Genomic DNA, 15,815 nt, shown 5'->3' on the forward strand with positions numbered 1-15,815 from the left:
ATTATACTGCTTTGTAACAGTCTATCTGATATTTACTGAATGTAAAAATTTTTACTGAATTTTCACAGACATTCAGTAATTTTTTTTAAAAAAGCTAAATAAAGGTATTTGTATATGCTGAACAAAACAGTATTATTACTAGAAAGTTGAGTCAATTATCTTTGATTATTAAAAATTAAAATCTTAAAGTTCTGGGAACAGTAAGTACAGTGGCCGAGTATGATTGGGCATAAATCTTAACATGAGTGTAAACATTTAATTTAAAATTTTAATTAAAAATAACACTGTCTGTCCTCTCATTGTTCACCGATTTGCTCGAGCAGGCCCAGTAACATCTCTATTTTGAGACTTGTTGTTACTGTGTTTGGCATATTGAATACGTCATGGGTAGCTTGCCAGGCTTTGCCACGTGGGCAAGATATTCTCGGTAGCTTGCTGGGCTTTCTGAGAGGGGCGGAGGAATTGAATCTGGCTCATCGGGGCTGGCTGCACACAAGACAAATGCCCTACCGCTGTGCTATCACTCCAGCCCAATTAAAAATAATGAAAATAAAATGTTTTATATTCATAAATGAGCATTACAAGGACATGAAACCATGTATTCACCTATGTCAAAATATATGTTTAAAACAAATACGTGAATTCCTATAAAAATTTTATCACCCACTTTACAGAGAAAAAATAATTAAAAGTTGTTTATAAGAAATTTGCGGAGGTATAATTAAGGTATAATTTTTTAATATCAAGTATGTTAGTAAGAAACAAGCAGATAAACAAAAGTATGCAAAAATACATTTTAGCATCTTTTTACATGCAATAATTTATCATAGTTTATATCATTTTCTTCATAGAGACAGGGTGACCTTCTATAGCAAACTCCAATACACATACAGAAAAAGTTGGAGTCAATAATTATTGAAACAAACTAAAAAAGGAAAATTAACTGTGAGTTCTGAATATTTTATAAGTTTCAAGTAAATAATGTATTAATTTCATAAATACTGAAGATAAATATTGGTAATCACTCTTATTCATATAGAAGTGGTAAAATATTTGTCAAATTATAAATCTGTTTTTGAGGTGTTTTCCAAAAAGGAATGTATATGGTTGAAAATATAAAGAATGTATCACTGTCACTGTCCTCCCGTTGTTCATCGATTTGCTCGAGCGGGTCCAGTAACGTCTCGATTGTGACAACTGTTACTGTGTTTGGCATATCAAATACGTCACAGGTAGTTTGCCAGGCTTTGCCGTGCAGGCAAGATACTCTCGGAAGCTTGCCAGGCTCTCCGAGAGGGGCAGAGGAATCGAACTCGGGTCGGCCATGTTGGCCACTTGCAAGGCTAACACCCTACGCACTGTGCTATCGCTCCAGCCCATAAAGAATGTATAGATTAAATTTTTTATTTGAATGGAAAATATATAGATACACTTTATACTAAAAAAAGTTATTTGGTGTCTAAGAGAAGAAATTTAATTTCTAGATATACATTTTTTAAAAACTTATTTCTGCAATACCTTTTTGCTTTTGTCACATGTGATTGTGCTAAGGGATCACTACTTGTGTCTCAGGAGACTACGTGGAGTGCCAGGATCAAATCCACATTTACAACATACAAGGCAAGTGCTTTAACCGCTGTACTAGCTCTCTGGTGGCGGATTTTCTGTATGATATTTGTTTTCATTTTACATCTTCTTACAAAAGATTTTATATATTAAAAGAGGCACAGTGCATATACTCTTCTTTACTCACAAGGTAAGAATTATTCTGATTTAATTTAAAATATGGTGATTGCTAGTAGTTTGCAATACATAAAAACTAGAAGTGCTTGATTTCTGTTTATAAAAATAATTCATTATAAAAAAGTTAATAGTTCAAATCAGATTGTTAGCAAAATTTGGACCTATGCCAAATCAATGACAAATACGTGAAGAGCAAATTTATAAAACATAGCTAAAAGCTCAAGATACCTTTTTTGAATTATCTTTTTTGGTTTGGGGGCCACACCCAATGGTGCTCAGGGCTGACTCCTGGCTATGTGCTCAGGGATCACTCCTGATGTGTGCTCATATGAGATTGAATCTGTATCCTGCATGCAAGGCAAGCAATTTACCCACTGTATTATGGCCCTGGACCCAAAGAGTTCAAATTTAACACTCTAAATAATCATACCCCAATAATATCAAAACCAAAAATGCAATGAATGGTGATCACATTATGACACAATTATGTGATAGAAACCTTCGTTATTTATACAAGGAGACCTAAACCATAATTTCAGAATCTTGTTTTTTCTCTTTCTTTTTGGTTTTGGGCCACAACCTGGCAATGGTCAGGGGTTACTCCTGACTCTGGACTCAGGAATCACTCTCAGCTATGCTGGCGGACCATATGGGATGCTGAGAATTGAACCTAGGTGAGTCTCATGCAAAGCCAGAGACCTACCTGCTGTACTATCACTGCAACCCCCATTCATTTATTTTTCTCCATAATATATTTTAAAAGACATGACATTTTAAAAATGATATCCAGTCCCTTGTATTTAGCACCAGTAAATTCAATATCTTATCATTCACCAGATTAAGCACAAGAAAGTCATATGCTAAAAGTAAAGGCTTAATTCTTGAAAATTCAGTTTATTTTTATCAATTGATAAATCATTAAGGCAAGATGAAATTTAATTGCAATAATAAATTTAAATTAACATTCATTATTTTCTCAACATAACAGCATTTTTTGTTGTACAATAATAATTTTGGAGAGCTTTTTCATTTAATGAAAATAGTTTTTTCAGTCAGAGATAAATTACTATATTCATCTAAAAGTAAACTTAACAGGGGTATGGTGCCATCAGCAGGTCAACCTGTTCCTGCAGGGCAAGTATATCAGCAACTTGATGATGCCTGCAGGCTGCCTGATACCCAAAAATTGCCACTGTGCCTTTGGCTGAACCCCAAACACTTGGGACCAAGTATATCAAGAAACTAAATGGTCAAAAGTTAGGTATGTGGGAGCCTCATGCACAAACCACCTTCTGTGTAGCTATACAAGCTCATTTATTGTCCTTATTTCAGAGATCCATAGATAAATTTCAAAAAACGATCAAAAGCCACAGTTAATCTCGGACCCACACATGACTGAGTAGATGGGGTAAATCAGAAGGGAAAGGGTTGGCCTGGTGGTTTGCCAAAGCAGAGACCCCCAGCAGCTGCTATACCCCTAACCTGACTCCACCTTCTCAGGTTGGACTTCACCAAGACATAATCTCTTGAAAATTCTAGTCCGTGGGTTTTCTCAGGGTCAGGATGGCTATCTTCCCCTACCTTCCTATACTTCCAGAAGCCTTGGCAGTAATATCCACAACCCCCAAAGTGGTGACCCAATTAAAAAGTTACTCCAGCCTTACCATCCTGATAAAAAATACCGAATGCCCTGAACAAACACCATGACCTCTTAGCACCTGTATTGCAAACCACAATGCACAAAAGGAAAAGGAGAGAAAGAGCAAGAAGGAAAGTGCCTCCCATAGAGGGGAGGTTGGGGGGGGGGGTGTTGGGGAATGGTGGGTGGTGGTGGGGAAACAGGGGACACTGATGGTGAGAAATGTACACTGGTGGAGGGATGGGTGCTGGATCATTGTATGACTGAAACCCAATTATGAACAGCTTTGTAATGGTCTATCCCACAGATATCAAATTAAAACTTTGTTTTTAAAAAAACGTAATGTAGAATTCATGACCAATTCACTCAGCTTAATCAATGGCTGAATAAAAGCAGTACTCCCACATTAATAAATAAATTAATAAAAGTTAACATTATGGGAATGGCCTCACTTGATAAGACGTATTATACAATAGTGATTTAAACATGTTTCTCCTATCAAAGACCAAGGGGAAGTAAAGGGAGTGGGGGGAAAAGTAGTTAAGTACAGAGTTAAGTATATGGCAAATGTGAAATTTTATCAAATACATTTGGAATGATTGGTCATTTAAGAAAAAAAAACACCTGTTTTATTCACACATTGAAATAAAAGATGTAAACAGGAATTGTCACAAGCTACCCTACAATATTTTTTTCTTATTTTACTACTGAATTTTATTATTTTAAAATATATTCATTCCAGAAGTAAAACAATAAATTTACAAGGACAATGTGAGTTTACAAAGTAAAATGTGGGGACTGCTACAATGATGCATGTGCATTAGGCAGCCCTGAGGCACCCAAAAGAGAGAGAGAGAGAGAGAGAGAGAGACAGAGAGAGAGAGAGAGAGAGAGAGAGAGAGGAGAAGGGGGACTACAGCCTGATGGTGAAAATGGCCCTTTTAATGCAGAGCTACCAGCATACTTATAGAACATCTGAGGGAATTTAAGGTAAGGACATAGGTGTGATTGATCATTTACATAGATAAACATTTGGCAGAGGAAATTCTTTTGAGGAGATTAACTCAAGGAGACACTCTGTCTCCCAGGGACATCTGCATTGCTTTTATCTTTCAGCCTAATTGTGTAAATTTTCAATACTTGGAGTTGTTCAGATAAACATAGTGAGAGACAAGGAACCCAACACTTAGTTCTCAGGGCTCTGAGAGCAAGCAAGGTCTTTACCGTAAATCTCAGACGAAATCATCAGGACAGTTCAGCTTGTCCTTCCCCATGGAGGTCCCGTCTCTTTTTTTTTTTATTTATTATTTTTTAAATTTTTATCAGAGAGACACCATGAGGTACAGTTGTAGACTTACCAATTTTGTTTTGGGTTTCAATTATAGAATGATCAAATACCCATCCCTCCAGCAGTGCCCATTTCCCACCACCACGGATCCCAGTATCCCTTCCACTCCCCATACCCTCATCCCACCCTGCCTCTGTGGCAGGGCATTCCCCTTTGTGCTTTCTCTCCATTTGGGTGTTGTGGTTTGCAAAAGAGGCACTGAGTGGCAATCATGTTTGGTCTATAGTCTACTTTCAGCATGCTTCCCCAATCCTGGGAGGATCTTCCTGCCTGAGAACAGATGACTGGTTAAAGACACTTTGGTACATTTACACAATGGAGTACTATGTAGCAGTTAGAAAAGATGAAGTCACGAAATTTACATTCAAGTGGTACTACATGGAAAGTATCATGTTAAGTGAAATGAGTCGGAAAGAGAGGGATAGACATAGAAAGACTGCATTCATCTGGGGAACATAAAGTAACAAAATAGAAGACTAACACCCAAGAATGGCCGATATTAGTGCTGGGATTTTTGCTCCATGGCTCGGAGGCCAGCCACATATGCTAGGGGGAAAGGCAGCTCAGATATAGAAGGGAGATCCTGTCTTTTAATTCATTACAGCTGGCATCAAGAACATGCATTTATGCCTTCTAGAATATCCCAATTTGATGCCAGGATAGCTTTGCCATTCACACTGGGCCTATCCCAAGTCCCAAGGCAGGACCTCCCTTTTGGGGTGTTAGGACCTATAGAAACTGAAAGTTGAATAAGTAATTATGACCAAGTAATTATGCCCAGGGGAATATATATTTCAGAGTCTATTAACTCCCAAATACTAGGAGTATAACATTAATGGTCTTTCTGTGTTTAACCAAAGAACATTGTGCTATAGTAAAATATAAAAAGTCTATAGGGGGAAATAGAAAAGTAAGTATAAATACACAGCACTTCAAATACAATGCAGTACAGTTACAAAGTTCAGAATTACCAGAAAGTTGTAGTAATCAAGACTGACTTGGGGAACTGAGACAATGAGAGTTGAAACATAAAGGAAAGATTAAAGATAAACTTTTAAATTAGGGGTGCTAGCAAGGACAAAGCTTCTCTGGGAGGAGAAAAAGGGGCAATTCACTGATGAAGCCTAAAATACTTAGGGTTAATATCCAACAGGGAGATATTATACTTTCCTTTCACTTCTTCAACCTTAAAATAACTATAGAAACTAAGTGAAATTACACCCATTTATGTCATTTTCAAGTTATATATAAACTGAAATTTTCCCCTTTTTTGCTTTTCATTTATTTCCTTTTCTTTCTTTTTCTTTTTGTTTTGGTTTTTTTTTTTTCTGGGCCATATCTGACTGTGCTCAGGACATACTCCCCACTCTGCATTCAGGAATACTGGAGAGGATCTGGGAACCATAATTGGTGCCAAAGATAAAATAAAGGTTGGCTATATACAATGCAAGAGGCCTTCTTGCTGTACTATTTACTGGTATAGACCAGGATTGGGATTTTTCTAAAGATACTGTTATGCTATTATATTAGTATTCAAATTACTTTTATTCATTTAACAGGATGCCCTTATAGAATTAAGAGAATAATGTGTTTTAAGAACAGTTCTCATACGAAAATATAATATAAATAAGGCTTAATCAATTTAGCAATTTCCCTGATAACTGTTTAGTTTTCCAACTTTTTGCTATGTGAATGATGCCACAATGGCTACAATAGTTATTACTATAGAAGTTCTTTTAATATGGGGTAATTCCATTTATCAAGTAAGAATATGAATTTTAAAAAAACAATGTTGACACAACAGCAACATGTATAGCATAATAACTCAGCTTCACGTTGTTTGGTATTCACTGTAAAACAACTTTTTTAAGTATACAGAAAAATTTTTCTCACAAAGTTTATAGTTACAAAGTAATTCTTCAAAACTTCTTTTAATACTTAAAAGTTTAGTCAATTTAAAAGTTATTTTTGATGGCTTGGTGAAGCTGTCTAAAAGTACAGTCCAATTATGCCAGAACAACTCTTCGAAGAACCCATCACTTTTCCACAGAATTGATATGTCCTCATCAGTAAATATCATGTTCTTCTATTTACTTAGATCTATTTATAGACTTTAATATCTTGCAGAAACATCACTTCAGAACCAATACTATATTATTTGGCTATGTTGGAACACTACAGAATTTCAGCATGTGGTGTAGAAGATTATGTTGTCTATTTTAAAGAGTTTTTACCCCCCATAAATCTTCTCAATAACCTTTCAAGTATTTAGTTATAAAAACCTCTGCTTCAATCAATCTAGATTACCTATCAGCCCGGAAGTATTTCTTCCACTCTTCTATTTGTACCTACCATAATTATTCTAATGTTATGCAAATAACAGGTAAAATACTTTTGATAAGGCCTCTACAGTATACTGGACCGAAAGGTCAGAGCCTGATGTTTCTGTGCTCAGATCCCACAATTCAGGGTTGCTCAGTCAGGTTGTACTGGAACCCCGTTAGCGTGTCACCCAATGGATCTTTGGGCACCATGATATGCCTGAATCAAAGTCAGGATCCACTCCATGCCAGGCACCCATGCCATCCTTTGAGCTATCTCCTAGGTCCCAGGTAAAATATATCAAATCAACTGTATAGCATCCATTACTTGTCATGTTCAAGAAAAGAAAATGACAAGGCAGCAGGCCAGGGAAATAAGTAGAATCATCTTAGAATCCTTTGCCAAACCAGTTGAATTCAAGCACTCTGAGAATGGGAAAAACTTCAGAAAATCCCTGCTAAAGAAACACATTCTCAAGAACTTCCACAGATAAATCTCCAAAACAATCAAATTAAAAAGCCAAGTAGCCAGGCAAAAATAATTTTAAAAATAAAAGGCACTTTACTTTATAAACAGAGTCTACAACATCAAAATATATAAAATTTGGTCAGTAGAATTCTCAATAGTACAAAGGAAATTAAATTTATGTGTTGTAAGAAAATAACAGGTTTATCTAGAAAGAATTTTTTGGAAAATATTAAAAAGAATGACAGTGAGAAAGTACTGTGGTTACCATGCACCTGACCTAGATTTGATATGTGGCACCATGTGGTCCCCTGAGTATCACTGGGTAAAGACCTAGAGATCCCCAGCCTTGAAAGAAAGGAATCTAGGAGAATTAAGTGGAAAAGTTGAAACACAGATGGAGACTATAACAAAGTTCCTGAAATGCTGAAAGATATCAATCCACAGATTCAAGAATTCTAATAGAAACTAAATAGGATAAGTAAAACAAAATTCAGACCTAGGTGAAGAACTAAATTTCAATGCCAAAGATCTTCAAATCATCTTCCTTTAAGAACACAATGACCATGAATGGACAATAACTGGACATCTGTTGTCTTGTCAATAGCAGTAATGAATATCAGAAGACATTAGCATGACATGTTTTATGACACTAAAGAGAAAAGTAAATGGCAACCCTGATTTATATATATTATGAAAACAAAACTAGGAATTTGACAAAAGTCCTTCATTCACGGTCCTCCCATTGTTCGTCGATTTGCTTGAGCGGGCCCAGTAACGTCTCCATTGGAGACTTTGTTGTTACTGTGTTTGGCATATCGAATACATCATGGGTAGCTTGCCAGGCTTTGTCATGCGGGCGAGATACTCTCCGTAGCTTGCCGGGCTCTCTGAGAGGGGTGGAGGAATCGAACTCAGGTCGGCCATATTGGCTGCGTGCAAGGCAAACACCCTACCGCTGTGCTATGGTTCCAGCCCAAGCCCTTCAATACTGAATGGAAATTTAAAGTATTTACTCCAAGGAAAGTAAACCGTTTCCCTAAAGACATACAACATATTTTTTTAATTGAGAAAAGGAATGATGAAAATGAGTAAAAATGTGACTGCCAAGAAAATTAAGTATTAACTCATAACATGTTAATAAGATTATCTCATCAATTTATAAAAGAATAGAATATACAGACAACATAAGCTTATAAGATATTAAGGAGAAATTCAAATCGTGCTATCTTATTTGATGTCACTTGTTTAATGCCCACTAAGATTAACATGTCAAATGATAAAGACAAAACATATATCCATTCTAAAACTTAGAGTAAGAGCACATTAACTTCTAATTTTTTTTTTACATTACTAAAAACTTGGCAGCTAATCAAATGAAACAGAAACAGCTCAGAAGTACATGTTTATATGAATTGAAATATTCAACTTCACAGTATAATGACTTGCTTAGGAATATACAGGAAAATTACTTTTTTATTATCATTTTGTGCTCTTATGCAAGTTAATCGTTTTGGAACAGAGATACTGACAGTTTTCCTTAACAACAGGAATGAAGGAATAAGCCCAAATTCACCCTTAAAAAATGAAATTTATTTTAGCTTTGTTTTACGCATAGAAAATATTCATATTTTTAAAATTCAGGATAATTTTTAATTAATCTTTAGCATTTTTCATATAGTTCTTTATTACAAGAGTAGACAAAAGTTTAACTGGCCTTACCTGTAGCTAAGTTATTTAGATATTAGTTTTCAGCACTGGGGAGAAACTAAGGTTGTTTGAGCAAGGGAGTTATAGAATTAGAGCTATGCTTTTAAAAAACTATTCTGAAAATAATCAGATTTTATTTGAAATGTAAATCATTTAGTGGTTGAGATTAAAAAGCAATCTAATAGAAAGATGTACTAAAGCTATTGATTTCACTTTTGCTATTTAACACTTATATCAAACGACTATGCACACCTTTTATTCACCTATACAAATATATATATACACACATAGCTATACACACATAAAGACATATATATATGTGTGTGTATATATGTATATAAAGTTGAATTATTTTAAAACAAATACTGTTAACAATTGCATTTACCAAAAATTCTACATGTTACATTTTGTTAATTCCCTAAAATCTGGTTAATTGTCATATGGTTGTCATGAAAGCCTTTTATTTTATATATTGGGAATTTTGATAATTTTATATTTGTATTATATTGTTCATTTATATGAGTCAGATTTTCTTTAATGCACATTATTGAACTTATTCATCTCAAACAAATCTTAGTACACAGACTCTTTAAAATATAAAAATTTATGGAAAAATCAATGCATTACAAATTAATGTAAAAATTTAAGAGAAAATATTCTATTAAAGTATTATGAAACTGAAAATACTTTAAATGTTTTTCTATGTTTATAATTTTAACATCATTCGCTATTATACAAAATAGCTTTTCCTGAAGAGAAAGCTATAAAAACTATAACCAGTATTCACAGTTTGATGAATCTGAAACCTGTACTTCCAATTGAGAGATACAATTGCAAACAGTCTGCACAAATGAAACGGAGGAAAAACTGGCTGAGGTTGTACAATAGAATTGAGTGTACCTTTGGAAACTAGAGCTGTAATCCAGTTTGTAAGAAAATAAAGAATGGAAGTATTGGTCTAAACTCCAGTGAATCACAGAAACCTAACACAATACAACACAAGTGACATCCTTTTCTCAAAGAGGCACAAGGCTCATTGAGTGTGGCAATTCAATTACCCTCTCAACCTGGAAAGAACCCCCCCTCCAGAGCTGAAGTCCAATAGCAGAGCAACGTGGGATAGCTTACGTTGCACACAGCTGGTAAATATCTAAAAAGCCGCTGGCTTTAAAGAACAAGAATCTAACCTTTATGATTACTACAGAGATTCTTCAACAAAACACTACTTTCAGAAGAGTTCCTTTAAAAAGTCTGTTAAAAGACTATATTTTAATAATCTTCAAAAAGCTCTTCATAGGGAGATCTGTGGAAATAAACACCTAAGTTCCATATCTGATTTATTAATTTAACTTTCAAATTAATAAAACAGAAAATTTGTACAAAATAGAGAAGAATATGTTCTTTGGACATTTTATGAAACATCAAAAAGTGCCATTCATTCTCATTTGTTTTTTATTCTGAAAGTTTTTGTAGAATTTGAATGAAAGGAGAAAGTGTACTAAAATCAAAAACTGAAAACATCTACTAAATAGAAAACATCCAGGAAAATTTTAGTTGGCATGAAATTACATATATCACTTGATCACTTGACATCTCGCTACTCATTGATTTGCTGGAGCGGGCGCCAGTAACGTCTTTATTCATCCCTGTCGCGTGCTAATGTAGCCCAATGGAGTCTGCTTGCTCTAGGAACACGAACAGCCTCAAACTGATTGTTCCGGGTCTTGATGAAGAAGTCTGATCATTTCATAGGCGCGCAGCCAGGCGATCTTTTGAAGTTCCGTGAAATCCAGTCAGTAATGGCTCTAGTCCAGCAGCCATCTCCAAATCTCATTAAGTGTCCAGCCCACCTGATTTTCAACACCTTGGCAAACGAGACAGCGTACCTGATTCTAGATCGTCAACAGAGGTTGGAATTCTGGATCCTTTCTATCATTTAAGTGAAGAATGATACTCCAAGTACAGCTCTTTCAATTCATATTTGGGAAACCAGAATAGCAGTCTCATCCTGGTTTCGTAGGGCCCAGGTCTCTGAGGCGTATGTTAACGCAGGAAGAACAGTGAAATCAAAGAGATGTGCCCAGAGCCAGAGGTTCTTCGTCCTCTTAGCTATTTTTTCGACGCTCTTGAAGGCATTCCAAGCTGCTCTCTTCCTCCTGCACAACTAGGGTGCTAGATCATTCGTCATGTTGATATGATGACCTAAGTACACATAACTGTTGCATTCGAAGATGTCCGTCCTGTTGCCAGTGAATGGAACGTCAGGAACGAGACTGTTTCTCATAAACATTGTCTTCGTGAGATTCAGCTGTAGTCCATCCTTTTCACACTCACGGTCGAAGTCGGCCAGCATTTGTGCTGCTTGGCTGATGTTTGGTGTTATTAGAACAATATCATCAGAGAAGTGGAGGTGGTGTATTTGCCAATCTTTCATCTTCACCCCCATTCCTTCCCATTCCAGTCATCGCATGATGTTCTCGAGGGTAGCACTGAAGAGTTTCAGTGAAATGGTATCACTCTGCCGAACCCCTCTCTTGATGTCAACGATCACCTCCATGTAGCATGGTGAGATCCTGGTAGTGAATCCACAATACAGATCATGGAAGATCCTGAGGTACTGAACGCCCTGTTTGGCTAAGGCCTTGATGACCACTTCCATCTCAACAGAATCAAAGGCCTTCTTTAAATCAATGAACTTTAGACAAAGTGGCATCTTGAACTCCCGAGAAACCTCAATGAGCTTGGTTATCATTCACCTGTGGTTGCCTGAGGCTTGCACCAAGCCACATTAGCGAATGAGCTTGAGAAATTTCGAATACAGGCATCTTTTTGTGGCTATCTCTCTCTCGGCATTCTTCGCACAATCATAGAGGTGCTGAACCAGTCGATCTTATTCTTCGTCAATGTTGTCAATGACTGCATCTTCCCATGTTGCCGCAGTAGTGCCAAAGAGCTCCCAGTTGTTGTTCATTCTGGGAGTTCTCTTAAATTTTGCAGCCCTTTCTCCCCACTCTGTGAAGTAGAATTTTGCATGAAGGAGATGCTGGTCCGATCCCGTTTCGAATTTTGGGACAATAGCGATATCAATTAGGCAAGACTGTCAATTAAATATGATGCGGTCAATTTTGTTGTGGAACCGTCCACCGGGAGACTCCAATGTCCAACGTTTAGATTCGGCCTTCTGGAATTGTGAATTACCATGGATGGTCTTGGTCGACATGATGAACTCAGACACTCTCACCCCGTTCATTCCATTCTAGGCCATGGGTCCCGATGTGGAGTTCTTCACCTGATCTTTTCAGTCCTATCTTGGCATTAAAATCACCAACAATGATCTTGAAGAAGATGTGGTCTTCTTTATAGAACTTTTCCAGCTCCATGTAGAACCTATCAATTTCTCCTTCATCATAATTGGATGTTGGTACGTAGACAACAAAGACAGAAACTGCCAGCAGTGAGCCACATCAATTCAAGTGTAATCATCTGATTAGGGTTGTTAGGCATTCGAATGAATCAATGTTTATGGCCAAGCTCGTGTTGACAAGGACACCGACACCACTGACACCTCTTTTGTCACATGTTCCAAGGAACAGTTCTTCCCCAGTGTCGAAAACAGCATGATGTGATTGATGCTTTCTCTTCTCAGTCAGACCAATGGTGTTGTACTTGATCTTTCGCATTTGCACCATCAGGTCGTCGATGGATGCATCCGATGCCAGTGTACGTGCATTGAAAATACAGACAGTCATTTCTGTCCTTCTTCATTTTGGTAGCCTAGTTCGGCCCTGAGATTTTATCTGCCTCTCCTTCCTCATCCTTCTCAATGCTGCCACATTGGTGGCTCTTTCAGGGTCAGGGGAATGAGACTCATTGTATTTACTGGTTTTTGCATATTGAATATACCACGGATAGCTTGCCAGGCTCTGCTGCAGGCAGGACACTCTCGGTAGCTTGCCAGGCTCTCCGAGAGGGATGGAGACTTTTGGGGTGGCCTCTAATCGTCCTTGCAGTTGTTCCTATGGTTCAAACCAGATTTAAATCCCATCAAATATGGTGCGGTAATCTTGTATTAAGTGTTTTATGACATTTCCTGTGGCCAATTTGTGGGCCCAGTAGACCTCCATTGCCTCTACTACCTCCACGACCCAGCTGCCGCCACTTTCCAGGACATTTTTGGACACTCGAGCCGAGAATCACGCTCGAGTGAAGCCCCACAGAACCAGGGAAACAGAATTCTGTGACCATGGACTCCTGGTTCAATTGACCTGGGAACAGAGATCCTCTGCCTGCTCCCAGCAGCCCGGCAGACCTCCACTACCCCCATGACCCCCACTACCCAGCCGCTGCCACGCTCCAGGATGCTTTCCAGATACTTGGGCTGAGACTCACACACGAGTAAAGTCCTACAGAACCAGGGAAGCGGAACTCTGTGACCTTGGACTTACATATATAGTATTTCATTTAAAAAGGTCTAATATAATTCTAATATCTCTTGCTGCTTGATGTCAAGAATGCTACCATGAATAATAATCTAGCCAAAATGCTTCAAACTGACAGGGTTTTTTTTTTCTTTTTGTATCACACCCAGCGATGCACAGTGGTTACTACTGGCTCTTCACTCAGAAATTACTCCTGGCAGTGCTCGGGGGACCATATGGGATGCTGAGAATCGAATCCAGGTCGTGTGCAAGGCCCACCCACTGTGTTATTGCTCCAGCCCCAAGTATTTTGTTTATTCCTTTTCTTATCGGGGCATTGATAAACAACCAAGTTTTCTTATATACTTAAAATTAGCTCCTTGTTTTCACATATATCACATTCTGTGATGATACATATTTGTGACATTATGAAGGCAATAAACGTTTTTTCTTTCTGGAATATATGTTAATTATACAAAATTAGGTTTTGTTAATTTTATATAGAAATGGCAAAGCTTTTAACTTAACGATTTAAAAAAATAAACTAGCTTTCCTTATAAGGGAAATGTCCATTCCCCTATGTGCCTTGATGTGTCAAACTTAGTACCCAAGAATATTTCACAATAGTTATTTCAAAAATCTGAAATTAATTTTAATGTCAATGATATCTATAAGCAACATGAAATCAGAAAAAATTCTTCGAGAAATTCTTTTGCTTAAAACAAAATCACTGATTTAAGCAAACTAAATGTTGGGATAATAAAACTGAATACTGCCTCAAGTGTTGGGGGAGACGGCATTTGAGACAGAGCAGGCACCATTGTGACATCTGTTGGTGTACAAGGGTCTTAGGTTTTTCAGGTTGCACCCAACACTGTGCTCCCGAGTCATTCCCATTACTTTGTTTGTCTGTAACCACTTCTATGCTCTCTTCCCCAACCAATTTGTAAGGTCTCATCCTTTTAGGACACTGAACTTGTACTGTAAGTTAATATTGCCTTTCTCCTTTCCTTATGTCTTTTGACTAGTTTAATGCAATGTCCTTTTTGAATAGATACAGGAAGACAATTAATATTATGCTTTGTAACTTAGGATTTAATTGGCCTTGAATATTATTCACTCCTGGGCATCTGCTTTCTCAACTTAAGCCTCAGTTGCCCTCACTTCCTAGCACCTCAAAAGCAGGATCCTGACGTGGGACTGGATGGAACCAGGGCAAGCCGGTAAGTATGTGCTACCCTGGCATCGAGATGGGTCAGGCCAAGGTGCCACGATTCTTAACTATATAGGTTAAGAGTTTGATCATAGGCAAATGCTGCCATGATCCAAAAGTAACGACGAGACTAGGACCCTGCTGCTAAGTATAGAAAAGATAACTAGCCTGAGCACTGCAGTCTGAGATCGAGATGGTCCTAGGAGAGCAATTCTATAAGCTTCAAGTATTTCTTACTGTGTCCATACAAAATGATTTATATTATGTATGTTTATATGTTGGTCAGACAAGGAGAGGAGAAACACATCCAGGGAATTCTGTTCTAGTATGAGTTGATCTGCTATATGAGAATCTGTCCAAGAAGCAGCCTTCCCATGTATCCTGACTAGCTTGGATGAGACTGAGCATTTCTCCCCTTCATCTGCCTTCAGTAAGTAAGAGGCAGCTTCCTTTATCTCACAGAGACCTTACTGTGGAGAGGCAGCTTCCCTTATCTCACAGAAACCTTACTGTAAGAGGCAGGCTAGTCTTTGGGATGTAGATTCCAAGCTCTAGCAGGCTGGTCTTCGATATGCTAATCCAAGTGCTTGTAGTTTGTGAAAGGTGAGGCCAAGATTACTGGCCTGTGGATGTAAAGAAACAATGTATGTTCTGCCATCTCATTGTTCTTTCTGTAACTCCTTTTGATGACATCACTGTATTGCACCCTTTAGAGGTACCATGATCTATATAAGGGAGATTTCAGGGCTCTCTGGGGAGCACGTGCCTTAGAGAACCTGGGAACACGTGCCTGAGAGAACCAGAGAGCACGTGCTTGAGAGATCCTGGTGCCTCTATGATATACACTTCTTCCATGTAATAAACTGCTGCTAAGACCAACCAGCCTGACCCTCATTTCCTTCCTTAGCCTGACCATCGCCATCGACCTCCTTGGAGTGGGGAAATGGCCTGAGACGA

The 15,815-nt window shown here is 37.7% G+C and overlaps 1 protein-coding gene across 1 annotated transcript in view; it reads right to left on the reverse strand.

Moving 5' to 3' along the window:
• DPYD (dihydropyrimidine dehydrogenase) overlaps nt 1–15,815 on the reverse strand; it is a 960,132-nt gene that overhangs the window by 721,385 nt on the left and 222,932 nt on the right. The window lies entirely within an intron of this gene.

This window comes from Sorex fumeus, unplaced genomic scaffold (assembly GCF_029834395.1).
Source record: "Sorex fumeus unplaced genomic scaffold, SorFum_2.1 ptg000131l, whole genome shotgun sequence".
Lineage (NCBI taxonomy): Eukaryota > Metazoa > Chordata > Mammalia > Eulipotyphla > Soricidae > Sorex > Sorex fumeus.